The sequence below is a fragment of the Lactuca sativa genome, chromosome 3 (assembly GCF_002870075.4).
Source record: "Lactuca sativa cultivar Salinas chromosome 3, Lsat_Salinas_v11, whole genome shotgun sequence".
NCBI classification, from domain to species: domain Eukaryota; kingdom Viridiplantae; phylum Streptophyta; class Magnoliopsida; order Asterales; family Asteraceae; genus Lactuca; species Lactuca sativa.
In genome coordinates, this window is record NC_056625.2 from 278,091,406 (window position 1) to 278,107,559 (window position 16,154).

Below are 16,154 nucleotides of genomic sequence, written 5' to 3' on the forward strand. Positions count from 1 at the left end.
AAATGAACTCTCGACAGTAGGTATGCGAGACCTAGAATTTGGCGAATTCCTATCGGCATTCTCGGTGTTGACAAATTCTCAGCGATTTTAATTTTTGGTAGGGTCCTCAAGAATTCCCACATTACTGGTAATGTGTCTTAGGAATTCGACTCTTCAAATCTAAAAACTCGCATTTTAGAGAACTTTGCGTAAAGCTTCTCTGATCGTAATGTTTCTAGGGTTTGTTGTAGATGCTCTTTATGATTTCCTTCTTACTACGAGAGTAGATAAGTAAACCATTTATAAAGACAATGACGAACTGATCTAAGTAAGAATGGCGTACCCTATTCATTAAGTTCATGAATACTACGGGTGTATTGGTCCTATCTGAGGGGTATCACTACGGAGTCGTAGTTTCCGCATCGAGTTTGGAAGATTGTCCTCGGGACACCCTTCACTAACACTCGTAACTGGTGATTTTCGGATCTTAGGTTTATTTCTGAAAGGTACGTCGTTTCTTGCGGTTGGTCAACTGATTCATCTATGCGAGGCAAAGAGTGATGATTTCTAATGGAAATCCTGCGGAGGTCTGCACCATGAGGACTTCCCAAATGTCACCCATACTAGTACTACTCTCGCCCATGCACGCTTAACTGCGGAGTTCTGATGGGATCCGATGTATTAGTGCTGGTATGATCGCACCCACTGAAGTCTGTCTTCTTGAAGAATAAGACTGGAGCTCTCAAAGGTGAGGAGCTTGGTCTTATCATTCTATTGTTGAGTAGTCGTTAAGCTATCTGTCTGTATGAGTGGTACTTCGGGAAGGTGTGCTGAGATTTCCTTCGGAAAGGATTAGAAACATGAGGTACTCCATGAATGAGTAATTCAGTGTTCTGGAATGACGGCTTCGCTAGAAAGGCGTTTTTAGAGAAAGAGATGTACGTACGAAACTGTTACTGTGTGGATCGATTTGACTTAAGTCGTATGATAAAGTCGGAATCATAAGGAAACTAAAGACATTAGATTTGAACATAAGGCATTACAGACAAAACACAACAGTGCAACTTTTAATAGAGTTACAGTACTTTTTAGAGTAACTATAGGAATACCGTTGTGAACAAAGTATACTACAAAAGACAAGTATACGCAACACGAGGGTCCCTTAACTGACGGGATCTCGCAAAAGATAAGACTCTAGTTGCACTAGTTATAATTAGTTTATGAGTCTGCTACAACGAACGCCTTAAATACTTTAACGTGGGTCTAGAGTAGTCTTCCCTGCGGTGGTGATCGGTAGCATGCTTCCGTCTGTGCCAGCATTCGCTGCCTCTGGGCAGTTTCTTTTGTACTGACCCACCTTGCCACAACCATAGAAAGATTGGTTCACACCGGTGTTGGGCACTTGGTTGTTCGGCCTTGTTGGGCTCTTGCAGTAACGTATGGTGTGTCCCTTTCTTTTGCAGTTTGAGCATTGCACCTCCCGACAAGGTCCCCGGTGGTGATAGTTGCATTTGCTGCACTTTAGGAGATTTCCAACATATTGTCTGGCTGGGTTAGGGACAATTGGGATACCCGAAGGGATGGTAGTAGGAGGTACCGATGTCGTGGCTGTGAAGGTCGTTATCGGTGGTTGTTTCTTGTTCGCCCTTCGAAGCGATTTGTCCTTAGATTTAGCCCAACATTTTCGTTTGTTAACCTTGGTCTTGGGACTCGGGGTGTCGTGGTAGTTTTTTGCTCGTTGAGGTACTTGATTGATACCTGGATTGGAATTGTTGTTAACAATCCCGCTAACATTCGTGTTGTTAGCGTTGAGGTGGTTCAGGATAGCTGACACGGCAGCCGAGACTGCAGCTTGAAAGGTAGCTGCATCAATCTGAAGAGTTGGTGTTTGGTTGATGGGTTGATCGTTTTTCTTTGGTGACATGATTCTGTTTCATGGAAAGAAAATGAATTTGTGAGCGAGTATGGTTGAACCTAGACGTAATTCGATCGCTCATGTAAAGAACAAAAGTATGTTCTCGTGGATTCGACCTACATCCTTATGCTGCAGTCCTAGCAAAGAGTGGAAGTAAGTTCGTACAATGGTCTCAAGACATTTGTCATTCTAGCCGAGGTATCGTTGGTTGGTGAATAACATGATCCAACCACTAAAAGAGACTTGGAACTGTCTTCGGGGTTAAATTACTATAGTCCAATGACTTGCCTAAAGCATGTTTCAGATAGACTCCAGTGAAAGTATGATGAGAGTATTTGAACAAAACGTGACACGGAAGTTAGCCGACTGTCAACATCATCGATGTTTAAGATGTAATAAGTTCAGGGAAAAATTGACCTTGAAAAAGGTCTTACATCATATCCGGAGTAGCAAAAGTTTTGGCCGCATAAATGCCTAACTAAAAGTACCTACAGTACAAGGCAGTTTCATAGAAATTGTCACATAGGACATAGACAAGACCACAGTTCTTTTAAAACAAGAAGGAAATTAAAGTATCTCCTACTGGTGATGATCATCCCTCTGGTGAACTCTCAGCTCAGCCAGTTGACGTTCCACATCAAGCAGGTGTCTTTAGTACACCCTCTGGCATACTCGGAGCTCTGTGGCTTCGGCTCGTGATTCAGCCAGTGCTTGCAGCAGGGTTTCATGGTCTCTTTCAGATCTCTCACGAGCATCTTCCAGACGAATGGTGCGAAGGGTATGCATTCTCGCATTGGCGACAACTTCTGTGATTTGATGTAGGGCTGTCCTGCCTTGAATCTCATTTCGGGCCACTCTGCGGACCAGGATTGGCAAGATTTTGTCTACTGAGACCCCATTGCTCAGGTCATAAAAGCTTCGGTCTCCATCAAATGGCATGGGCTGATCCTGTCCTTGGCTTCATGTTTCCAAGCATTCTAACCAAGGAGGCGTCGGGCCATGAAAAGCTGGACGAGGGTTAGGATTTGGAAAAGGGAGCTGCCTGGGGTAGGTTCTCAACTTTGGGTAGGCGTTATCATCGTCTGCGAGTTCTTCAGCGTGGTGATCATTCAAAGGGATTGGATGATCATTCTCTAGTTCTTCTCCAAACCATCCAGCAATGACTTCGTTCGGAAGGTACGGGTTGCCATGGGGATGGAGTCCGGCCATGTTATCTACGTGAGAATTGGGGTAAGGAAATAATTATTAGACGCACTATCTAGATAATTATTAGAAAATATTCATTAGTTACATCGCAATTTGTAAAGTGCATACCAGTTATATGTAATCAACACAGGATAGGCCTTCGAATAAGTGACCTTAACTCCAAATTCACAAGGAATAGGGGTAAAGAAAAAATTTCACCGATTCTAAGTCTATAACATCCTAGTTACATATAGCCTTATTGTATCCACTTAGCAACTATCAACTTAGTAATGAAGATCCTTTTTAGTTCTCAAGTAAGTAATTTTGGTAACACAAAACACCCCTATGGTATTTTAGACTTAGGTTATGTTATAATGTTCTCATTGTGGTAATGTTGGTAAGTTTTTAGACTTGTTGCCATATCACAACCATTTTTGGGCATATGCTAATCACTCCTCGGACCAGCATAGTTGATCAGGCTATGTTACTCCCAAGACTGACCATACATCCCCAGACTTACTTGTGATATTCAACAATCGTAATACTTTTGTTGTTGTCGTTGTGACACGGATTTTAGTATGAATGCAGGCATGTATACTTTGTTAAATATTTTAGTATTTAAAAGTATAAACTCTTAGACAGACTGTTTTAATCCTAATGTATTTATTGTTAGTATATCTTTTATGGGTTGATATACTATATTCACTATAAACAATGCTCTCATACCAATCTGTCACACCCCAAAACCGAGAACGGCGGAAACGTTCTGGGGCGGAGGACGTCATGTAATGTATCACAACAATGTAAAGTAGTAAACAAGCAACAACATCATCCATTGCATTAATCTTATAATTTTGATTACAAGTGTGTTCTTTGATAAAATACAACAATAAAATGAATAATCAGAATAAGACGAGTCTGGACTGCTCCGTCTTCACAAACCTGGTCGTCGTACCTGTCTATTTGTGACCTGAGAATACAAGTTATTTTGAAAGCGAGTATCAACTAAAAAGCTGGTGAATTCATAAGTATTAATGTGTCTTTGATTTGTAAAACTGTAAAATAATGATTTGTAAAACTTTGGAAAAAGATTGTATAAGAATGAACTGTTTGAAAGCAGTTGAAAGAGTTTGAATACTCTAGCAAATCCCTATGATTTCTATTAGTATAAAGAGTAGCCTTCTACCAAGACCCGAATGTTTTGAAAGTAGTCTTCTACCAAGACTCGTATGTTTTGAAAGTAGTCTTCTACCAAGACTCAAATGTATGGAAAGTAGTCTTCTACCAAGACTCAAATGTATGAAAAGCAGTCTTCTACCAAGACTCAAATGTATGAAAAGTAGTCTTCTACCAAGACTCAAATGTATGGAAAGTAGTCTTCTACCAAGACTTGTATGTTTTGCTATAACAAAGATGATTTTCCCCTCTATAACTACTATTAACAATATAAAGTCTACCTCGTCATTTATGTGAATGTATCACAAAATAAAGTAATAGGAAAAATATAGCCATGTAAGTGTTATCCTTTTGTATTAGGATTAACTCGACATCGTGACTGCCGAAAAGGTATTAACCTTGAACATCCGTAGATTGTTCATTTTCCTCTGTAGTTGGCAGCAGGTTTAAGGAATGGTTAGTCCCGTAAAGGTACTCCTAATATAAGTATTAACTGTAGGCATCCGTAGATGTTCATTTCCCTCTGTAGCTAACAGCATGTTTAAGGAATGGTTAGTCCCATAAAGGTACCCCTAATATAAGTGTTAACCGTAGGCATCCGTATATGTTCATTACCTCTGTTACTAACAGGTGGGTTCCGGAATGGTTAGTCCCGTCTAGTTATCCTATTGAACTAGGATAGGCAGAACTAATTTACACGTATAATATGTACTAGCAACTCATCATATAAAATCTAGGTACAAGTATCCATGTATGTGTATACAAGTAAATGTATTCACGTAAGCGTATCTATGTAAACGTATTCATGTAACATGTAAGGTATAGTATAGACTCATGAATGAACTGACTCTGGTGTAATTGCTTGTAATAGGGATAATGTTTTGTATCTCCTAACTATCCCTATAATAGTTTACTGGAAGGCAATTGATGTCCAAGAAGGTTTATACACCCTTGCTACACAAGAGTGTGGGAACTTAATGAAGGATGAAATCCATCATATCAATACATATATATATATATATATATATATATATATATATATATATATATATAAGAACATAAGTGTATAGAAATAATTTTGATCAAGAGGATAAAAAATGGTTTGGTAAGACATTGAAGAGTTTTGAACAATAACTAACAATGACTTGATGTCATTTTAATAAACATTTCAAAAGTATATCCTTTGATAACAAAGTATAACAGAGTTTTGTAAAAACCTTTGTAAATTTTAACAACTAAGAAAGATGACTTGATGCTAGTTTGTAAAACGTTTTGGAAAGCCATTCACATAAATCTGTTTGGTAAAACAACTTCAAGTGTAGTAAATCCTTTAGTATGCTGGTTATTAATCACATATATGATATAATAACTAGCATGATTCAACCTGTATCCCCCCCCCCCATTAAAGCATTTAAAAACATTTAAAAGATTGATTTAGGGGTATGAACTCACCTGCAATGAGCGGATCAGAAGGAAGTGTCGGATAAGTGCTTGGTGTCAAGTGAAGACTTAGACACACACAATGATCCTAATTACATATGTATATAAACAATTAGTGATTTTAAAACTAATTAAACATGTATAAACATCCTATTGCGAGGAAAATACTTTGGTCAAGTGCTAGGAGGCTATCAGGTTGCAACTAAAGAGTGCATGGTCTCCTACGGGAGTTTATGGTCTAATGACCATGTGTGTTGGAGTTTACGACCCAGGGGAGTAGACTCCTGGCCGTAAACTCTCAATTGGTCACCAAAAGTGGCTTAAAACTCTAAGGGCTTAAGTGGTTAAGTGTTCCAAAGTTTTAACCAAGTGTTTGGGTGGGTTTAAGGTCCTAAAATGACCTAGTATGGTGTTCACGGCCCTGGGACCACTCCCCCATGAGTTTATGGCCGTAAACTCATGGTAAGGAGTACCATTTCGTGTATTGGGGCCTCTAGTTTAATGGTGTAAGGTTCTATGCTAATATCCAAGGCTTACTAGGGTGTTAGGGTGTCATTTGCACCCTAAAAAGGGGTTTATGGCCCAAGAACATGTCTTGGCTGTAAACTCCTTGAATCTCATGATTTCTTATGTTTTCTAAGCTCTAAATATGATAAACATGGTGTACAATGAGTTGGATCAAGAGTACTTACAATCTACAAGCTCAAATGGTCGATAATGGCCAAGAACACGAGTGTGTGTTCTTGGTGGATCTTGAAAATCTACAATATGGAATGATTTCATCATGAAATCATGTAAGATTACTAGATCATATAAGATATCAACTAGTTAGGGCAAGAAACTTACGATTTTTGAAGATCGAGAATGAAGATCGGGATGGTACTTGAGAGGATTTGGGCCAAGGAAATGGAAGAAATGAACAAATGACCTTCATCTTCACCATATAAGGTGAGTTTACGGCCCACATGGAGTTTACGGCCGTAAACTCCCATGTGGTGGCCGTGAACTCATGGTTAATGTGATTAAGGCTCGGTCTTTGTGCTATAAATTCAGCAGATAAACCCTGACACTTCTTCCTTAAGTGCTCAAGGCTCAGAACTCTCAAATGGACTCTAAATTGTGTTGAATGATAGCGGGAATGAGTTTGACTTTCTATTGACTTGGTATGTTGTACAGAATGGAAATTTCGGGTTGTCACACTCCTGAACGAGAAATCTCTGACTGCTGCTCCGGCTGCTTCCCCGCTATCATGGGAAATAAAATACTAAATCAGAATAGGGATTCCTCTATGGGTAAAATGACCATTTTACCCCTACTATGGTGTGGGTCACAAACATGGTCCAAATCTGTAATTCCTTCTAAGTCCATCCATGGCCCCTATATAGGCCCACTAATGGCCCAATTTGCTATATTGGGCCTAGAACCCTTTTATTGGGCCTAACTCAAACCCAACACTAAATACTTGGTCCTTAGCAACTGAATTCTGATGGGCTATAAAGGCCCAAGGACCCTAAGCCTGAAACCCAGCCCACACCGAGGCCCAACACTCGAAGCCCAAACTGGCAGCGTACGTGGGGCGTACACCAAGGTACGCTGAGCGTACTGGCTGCTGGCTTGTACGCGGTGCGTACTTCCTTATACGCCCAACGTACAGCTCTGTTAAGCCAACATCTCATTAAGTGCTTAATAATCCGATCCAGAAGCTACAAATCCAGATCCTAAGCTTAATCCATGACTTAAGCCATAAAGGTGCTTACTTGATGGTTTACAAGTCTCATAAAGGCTCAAACTTCCACTAATAACATTCTACTTCCATAAAGCTAACTAGATCTCATGCATGGTTCCGTATAAGCCACAAAGATCGAAACTTTACTGCTATGGGGACACTTGAGCTTCAAGGATAGCAATCCCAAGCTCCAAAAACGAAGTTGCAAGATAAAGGTCCTTCCTTTAGACCTAAAAGGTCCAAACTTCCAAGAACTCCAAGATCTAAACTTACAAGAGGAAAGTTGGATGCTTTATGCCTCTTTTGAATGCTAAATGAAGGAATGATCCCAGATCTATGAACTCAAGATGCTCAAGTTCTTCTTCTTCCACTTCTCTTCTTCTCCTTCTTCACAAAAATAAGCTCAAAGATCAAACACACACAAGCAAGGAGCAAAGGGGACGAACTAGAGTTTCTCTGGAGTGAATGATAAGTGAGGAGGCCAAATGGGAGGCTATAATGGGGTTTAAATACGCCTCCACCCTTAAAATTAGGGTTTGCCACCTGGTCGCGTACGCTGGGCGTACCATAAGGTACGCTGCGCGTACGCTCAACCTCCCCGCGTTTCATTTAAGCAGTACGCCCAACGTACAAGGGGTTACGCCCCGCGTACGGCTTATGGGCTGCTTACGCCTCGGCCCAAAATAAAAGCCCACTCTCAAGAACAATTCAATTATAGCCCAAAATAAACTGCGGAATTAAATAAATTTATACCTCGGAAACGATCTTTATATTTGTTCTTTCATTTTTAATAGGTTGTAATTTACAGTTGAAAATTTATGATTTTTTTTTCTTTTAAATTTGGGATTTTGGTGATTTTAGGAAGTTGCTCTAATATTTTCACTTTTTTTCTTGAATTTCATTATACATAGTTCAACAATTTTTTGTGATTCATTGAAACCTTGTATTAGATAACTTCTTCTCTGATTATTGTACAAGATTAATATATCAATTGACTAAAATATTTATTATGTCTTTATGATCCTCTATCAGAATTACATGAAATGTTGTAAATTTTTTATTGCTTATATGCTGGTAACCGGTGATAGATTGCAATCAGTATGACTAGATAGTAGATTCGTGAATAGATTTTGGACATTTTATTACTTGAACTTTCTTTCACTTACCAACAAGCCACCCAGTGTCAACAACTCAAGATCTCTAAAAATCCCATCTGTTACATCTGTGTAAGGCAGGTAAGTCATCTTCAAATAAAGAATTTGGCAACACACCTGCATAATAAGAATCAATCAATATAGGAAATAAGTATTTTGCCATTTTGGCACCAGTTGTCAAACTACAGTTTCTCATTAAATTATTTTTTACCCTCTGTCAAGAAGAGCACTAAGAAGCTTTTGCGTGATATGTTATGTTTTCTTTCTATTTAACCGAACTTCAGTTGATCATCTTAATCTTAATATGAATAATAACTACAACATGATCGAAGTTTGTTTAAGAACTTAAATAATTCCTTTTACTTCCAGGCAATGCTCGATACAGTTGGGGGTAGAGGTGAATAAGAGTGAGAAGTTCATTTCCCTTTAGTAGGTGAATAAGACATTCTTTCTCTCATATATTTATAAAAAATGAGAAAGGTAAGGTTTGATTTAAAATTTGTAATGCTGAAAAGCATGTATGATTTGTTGATAACTGGACTTGAGCAGGTTGATAAATTAATATAAAGTAAAAGTGTTTGCCCCTTGATTTAGTTGTTTATGGCTTTGGGAATTATTACAAGTCAACAAAGTATATGTATGTATTTGATTACACCAGTTCCATAAAACATACTCAATAATTTTTGATATCTTGCTACATGGGTTAATCAGAATTGTTTTTTTTTTCACTACACGTAATAGTTTATATTTTTAAAACATAATGATTACTTTAATGTGTTGGTTATTTTGATAACCAAAAACTTAAACGCGGAAGCATGAACTTTGGATCTTTAAACTCGAATCTGGTCAAAAGAAAACTTAAACATGAAAGAATGATTACATACCTTTTTCCATTGAGATTTTCGGATCTAGAGACTAGGAAAAGCTTTCCAGTTGATCTCAAGAGTTCTCTCTAAAATCCCCCAGCAATGAACCATACGAATTTCTTAGTGTATTTTCGTGTGTATTGATTTTCTCCTCGTCACATGTATTTATAGATGGATATAAACCCTAATGTGAGAGATGGAAGGGATCTTGAGGATCTTGAGTCAAACCGGGAACTCAACCCACATGGTAAGTAAATATTCTATAAATCGGTCCATCAACAATTTATATTCTTACCATAATAAATTGATTTCATAATATATCGTACATATTTATGAAGTGGTCCCATAATTATCCAACAATTTCCCACTGGACCACGAATATATAAATGTACGTATAACTATATAAGCGCTTTAATGAATGTTATTATAACATTGGTACTCTTAAAAAATCTCGTCCACTAATCATAATAGTATAGGATCAAAGCGGCATTCGTTACAATTTACGTAACTAAACCTATCAATGGTCACATATACATATATAACTAACGACATAGATTAAACATGATGTGTGGTTTTAAAATCTAAATAGATTTCCAACGAGTTCCTCTTTAGATTGAAGTGAGATCAAACTTCAAATAAGTGCAACTAATAATGGAGTTAACTGAATTCTTAATTCTGTACAAAAAAACATAATTGATCTTAAACAAAACATAAAGCACCATAAAACTCCCACTAAAACCAAATATCACACCAATGTGTGTAGTATGCTCATGAAAGACCTAGGGAGGTAATCCCTTTATGAGCGGATCCGCTTTCATGGAGTTTGTTCATATGTGCTATATATATTTCCATTTTGCACTATTGTGTTAACAGAAGGAAACTTGATGTCAATATGCTTTGACTTAATAGAACTTTTGTTATTGGAATATAACATTGCTGATTTATTATCACAACTTTAATGGTCTTTCAATATCAATAATGTGTAGCCTCGTGACAAATTTTCGCAACCATATTCCATGCTATAAATTATGATGCCATTATGGAAGATGCTACCGAAGTCTATTCCATGAAGTGGCTCATCATGCTAAAATGTAAAAGTATCCCGATATGGATCGGTAACCATTTTGGCATCTAATAAAATCAGATTTTTTAATAAAAAAATGATCTCCAAAACATCTGATTTCGTATAGTTGAGCATATACCCTTTTGTTATATATAGATATCTCAAAATTCATTTGGCTACTTTCTTATGATCCAAACTTGGGTTGCATAGATATCGACCCAAAACCAAAAATATAAATTTACTCCCACTTAATCTATGATACACAAAATCATCTATTATATTTACCTCAAAACCAAAAGAGATAAAAAAATTGATGAAAAATATGGTACCACGCATAGGATATCCAAAGTTGAGGTTGTTGAGTTTGTGTATTCTGAATATGAGATTGAATAACATTGTCGATCACTTTTCCATAATTTGCATACTATCGAAAGAAATAATAGGAATCAAGATTGATTCCTCCTTAAAGACAATGTTTTAACCCTGTTTCTTCCCCAAACTCAACATTCTCAAAGAATGTTGCTCTATCCAAAAATGCAAGGTCAATACTCATACAATTGAGAACTAACATAATGTCCTCATTTCATTCCTTAAAGTTAATCTCATTGAGTACATGACTCATAAATGTGATCAATGCTAACAAATATAATACCATAATTCAAACATAAGCAAATCTGTTTTTATGCTCATTAATCCATAAACCGTAATCAATAATTTCAATTTATGACATATTTACAAGATATCAACACAACATTAATATCAAGTCTTTGGGCAGTAATACTAACTTGCAAGAGATATCTTTATTTTAGAGATAAACATTGACAATAAATCATGTCAATTAACAAGCCCCTCTTTGGATTGACTTATTAATCACATGGAACCAAAAAATCGTCACATGTTTATCACCACATATGTTGTAACGCCCGTGTTTATGGGCTTGCCATTTTTAGCAATATAATAGTCTAGGTTAACCTTTGTAAACCCAATTTGAAATAATAAAAATGTATTATTTGTGAATTATGTGATTTATGTGTTTATTTTCTTAATTATTATAATTTAATGAATTAAGAATAAAATAAGCGTCAAAATTAAAGTATTAGATATGCCCGATACGTTTGCATAAAGTTGTAGTGGCCGAAACGAGATTTCCGAATATATATAGAACGCCCAAATCGGACTTCGTATGAGGAAGTTATGAATTTCTGAAGTTTCGACTGGGCAGTATGCAGCCCGAATACTCGATTTGAGATCGAGCGGTTTTTAGCCAAAACAATCTAAACGAGAATCGAAGATCTCGTTGTTAGTAGTTAAACGATAAAAAGATAGGCGAGAACGGACGTCGGACGAAGAAGTTATGAATTAATAACGAAGTTTTTCTGTCCCGGCCTCCTATAAATAAATAATAAAAATAAAATCAAAATTTGCCGACGGAGTCTAAATGAAAGTTGTAGAGCGTAGTCTCACCTACGCGTGGATATAAAGAACGTTGAAAACGGAGTTCATATGAAGGAGATATGAATTTTTGAAGTTTATTAAATAGTTAATATTTATTTTTAATTAAAACCTCCGATATTATCCGAAGAGGAGTCAGCCGACCTATCCGAAGTACGCCCCGCGTACTAATGTCCCAGCGTACAGCGAAGCGTGACGAAGTCTAGCACTCGAGTACCTCCGATGACGTAAGTGCTTACGATCCGAGGCGTACGCCCCGCGTACGTGCGAGGGTTCAGCCCCTATAAAAGGCTTGCGAAGGCAGCCGATTTTCTTTTACAAATTACATCCTTTTCTCTCTAGTTTTCCTCGATTTGCGTGTCGTTTATATCCCGAAGCCCCGGTATTATTCCCGTGCTCCGAGGCGAGATCCGAAGCCCCGAAGATCCCGAAGAGCGTTATTCCCGAGCCGAAGCTTTGCCCGCGAGGAGCCCGGTTTTTGTGAAGATCTTCCAGATCTACGAAGAGACACTACTTCTGCAAGCCGTAGTGCTGCTCGATCGTCTTCCGATCAAGTGAGTGTATAGTCCCTTTTCAATACACGATATTATACAAGTAATCGTTGAATGTATTTGAGAATACGGGAAGTGAGTGTGTAGTCATTTTCATTTCAACGCAATATTATGAAGTATTCTATATAAAATACGTGGTATGTGTATATATTTTGCTGTTATATGTGTGAATGTATATTCACTCTCTTCTATCTCATAGATCTGATATATTCTCTATGAAATACGTGTTATGTGTGTATGCCTCATCTGTTATGTGGAATATGTATTGATTAAAGCATGCTATACAGGTTTTTAAACAATGTATAAAAATGTATATTTTTATCTACTAATATGTTGGGTAGAACATGGATAGATAATTGGTGTGAAATAAACAGATGAAAGGCCTCGGTGTTATTGGTGTTATTCTAGTCATTCAGCAGAGTATGGATGACGACCACAGACTATTCTAGACTGTCCTGTGGAACACTAGCAGGCTCATTACCTGTAGGTGTTGTGAACGACGTGTTCACCAGTGTACTCTATCCCCCACATGGTTGCCTTTAGGGCACTTATTGTTGAGGAAGCCCCTCTGCAGTAATGTCCGTTCCGATGAAAATCCTGAATTAGGTTCCTTATAATAGATGTTATTTTAGGGACGTAAAGTGAGAATAACGGGAATGGGTAATCGGGTTTATTGTGAATTGTTGAAATTAAATATAATTATTGTGGGTTGAAAACCCTATATGCTCACCAGGCTCCCAAGCCTGACCCACTCAGTTTATTTGTATTACAGGAAGTGGCGCAAGAGCTTAAGATGGGCGAATCATCAAGTTGTTTTGTTTACAAGTCTGTATATGTATATATTTGTTGAATGACTTGTAATGTTATCCTTTATGCTTTATGATCTGTATCGGAACATGACATCCCGACTTTTGATTATGAAATGAAATCATATTTCTATATGAAATGTTTTGATAAATATCTATTTTATCATGTTTTGTTTTTGGGAACAAATTCCGCATCTCTTTTAAAGTTAAAAGGATTTACTCTGAAAATGTTTTAAAAAGCATAAATGAAATCGGTCTTTTCTAGCCGAGATTCTGGGGATGTCACATATGTGTTTATTCGACCAAATATTAGTCTACCTTTGGGTTGACTAATACCCGCATTAATAAACACATAAACTATAAAATTTTGATAATAAGAATTGACAATATATCATGTCAACTAATAAGTCCCTCTTTGGATTGACTTATTAATGACATGTAACCTAAAAAAATGTCGCATATTTATCATCAAAAATGTGTTTATCCGGCCAAATATTAACCTACCTTTGGATCGATTAATATCCGCATTAATAAACACATAAACCAAAATATAAATTTTTCATAATTGAATTTATTGACAACCTTAAAAAAACACCTTAAGTAGGCCACAAGTTGAATAAATCAACAAGGTGCGTCTCTTTAAAAATGATGATCTAAATCAATTTCTAAAATCAGGAGATAAAAATTTAGATGTAGGCAAACATTACACAAAATGTCAAGATATGTTGACATAAGCCCATATTATAAAAAAATATCCTTAACAATTTGGATATAAAATGATCGTACAACTAAATTTTTAAAATTAAATTAAAAATTATTAATATTAATCGCAAAACTGATGGCCACATGTTTGTGCATAAATAAATAAATAAAAACTTTCCAATATTCATGTCAAGTCAAACATAATATTGATATAGACTCTTAAGTCGTTGCGGGAATCACAAGAAAATAATAGTATATGTATGTCCTTAACACAAATAAATTTGCTTTGATAAAAAAATCAAAACAAAAGAATGATGGATAAGAGAATCACAAGAAAATATAATAGATGATTAAATTATACATTATGTATTAGCGAAAAGGATATGAAGTAACAGTTTTACAGCCATGAGATATGACTTTGCTTTTCAAAATATCATTCCTAAAGAAAAATCGTGTATGCATAGTCAAATCACCATAATAACGATTAATTATATCCAAAATTTATCATAATTGTAATCTTGAATCATATAAATACATAATCGAAATTCCTTATGTTAAAAACAAACAATATATTGGACGTTTACTCATATCCAGCTTTATACATGCACATTCAAGCAAAATAACACGGACAAGAATAAGAAGACTAAACACACACATATACATGTATGTTTTTAGATCGAAGGTTTAGATTTGAAACCAACCCAAAACAGATCTTAAAAAAAATTAAAATATATTATAGTAATAGATTCGAGTATGCTCTGATACCAACTGTTGGTTATTTTGATAACCAAAAACTTAAACGCGGAAGCATGAACTTTGGATCTTTAAACTCGAATCTGATTAAAAGAAAACTTAAACATGAAAGAATGATTACATACCTTTTTCCATTGAGATTTTCGGATCTAGAGACTATGAAGAGCTTTCCAGTTGATCTCAAGAGTTCTCTCTAAAATCCCCCAGCAATGAACCATACGAATTTCTTAGTGTATTTTCGTGTGTATTGATTTGCTCCTCATCACATGTATTTATAGATGGATATAAACCATAATGTGAGAGATGGAAGGGATCTTGAGGATCTTGAGTCAAACCGGGAACTCAACCCACATGGTAAGTAAATATTCTATAAATCGGTCCATCAACAATTTATATTCTTACCATAATAAATTGATTTCATAATATATCATACATATTTATGAAGTGGTCCCATAATTATCCAACATAATGTACATTTTTATTTATACATAATTTTTGCATTGTGAGGTTATGAATTGTGAACTTATTCATATATTTCTATGTTATAAACTTGTTTTATTTAAAATTTAATGTTACCTCCACACGACACCACAAATTGTAACTGTACAGAGATGGCCCCTCCTGATCGGTTATAAGATTTAAGGTTTGAAGAGTTTGAAAAGCTAAATAATATCTTCGACGATTTGGATAGGAAGTATGAAAACTAGATATTGATTTCCTTTATTTTTTTGCTTGCCATTGGAAAACAAATCATGCTTAGATGAGCCTATTATTCTCTGGTTGTAACTTGTACGTTTGCGTAATTATTAGTAATAGCTTACATAATGATTCACTTAAGTGATTTCCATGTTTTAGAGTTTATCTTCTTTATTTCTTAACCAACCAAATTGTTTTCTGATTAATTTTACAAAGTTTTAGATGTGATTAGACTCAGTTTGTTAATTTAATTTTTTTTTGGATTTTGATTTATTTTTGCCAAAGTTGTTGGTTACCGGTCTTTTTATGACCGATCAGTGTCTACGTTAGTTCATTGGTTATAAGGGAGGTATAAGACACGACAATGGATGTTTATACGATTCTCTCTTTCTTTTCACATTTTTGGTTGATTATTACATGATAACAATGCGACTTTGAGGCCATAACCACAAGTTGATTATGGTTTAAAGAATGTCCATAAGTTATAATCTATGTGATAGTAGATTAAGTAAGTTATTTTAAACGCCTTAGCACCTGAAAACATTTAGAGTTGTAACAAGGGTTTCTTCTCAAACCATAACATACATCCCTTTTCATGCTCATTTATAGTGTTGCATATCTAATATCCAAACTTGTTACTTTGTAAATCCTAGAGGATCTTAGATTATGAGTTTAGTCAGGTAAAAGCTA

At 36.1% G+C, this 16,154-nt stretch overlaps 1 pseudogene; it reads right to left on the reverse strand.

The window, feature by feature from the left end:
- Positions 1-565: 565 nt before the first annotated feature.
- LOC111893285 (5S ribosomal RNA) lies at positions 566-683 on the reverse strand (annotated as a pseudogene).
- Between the last annotated feature and the right edge of the window lie 15,471 nt (positions 684-16,154).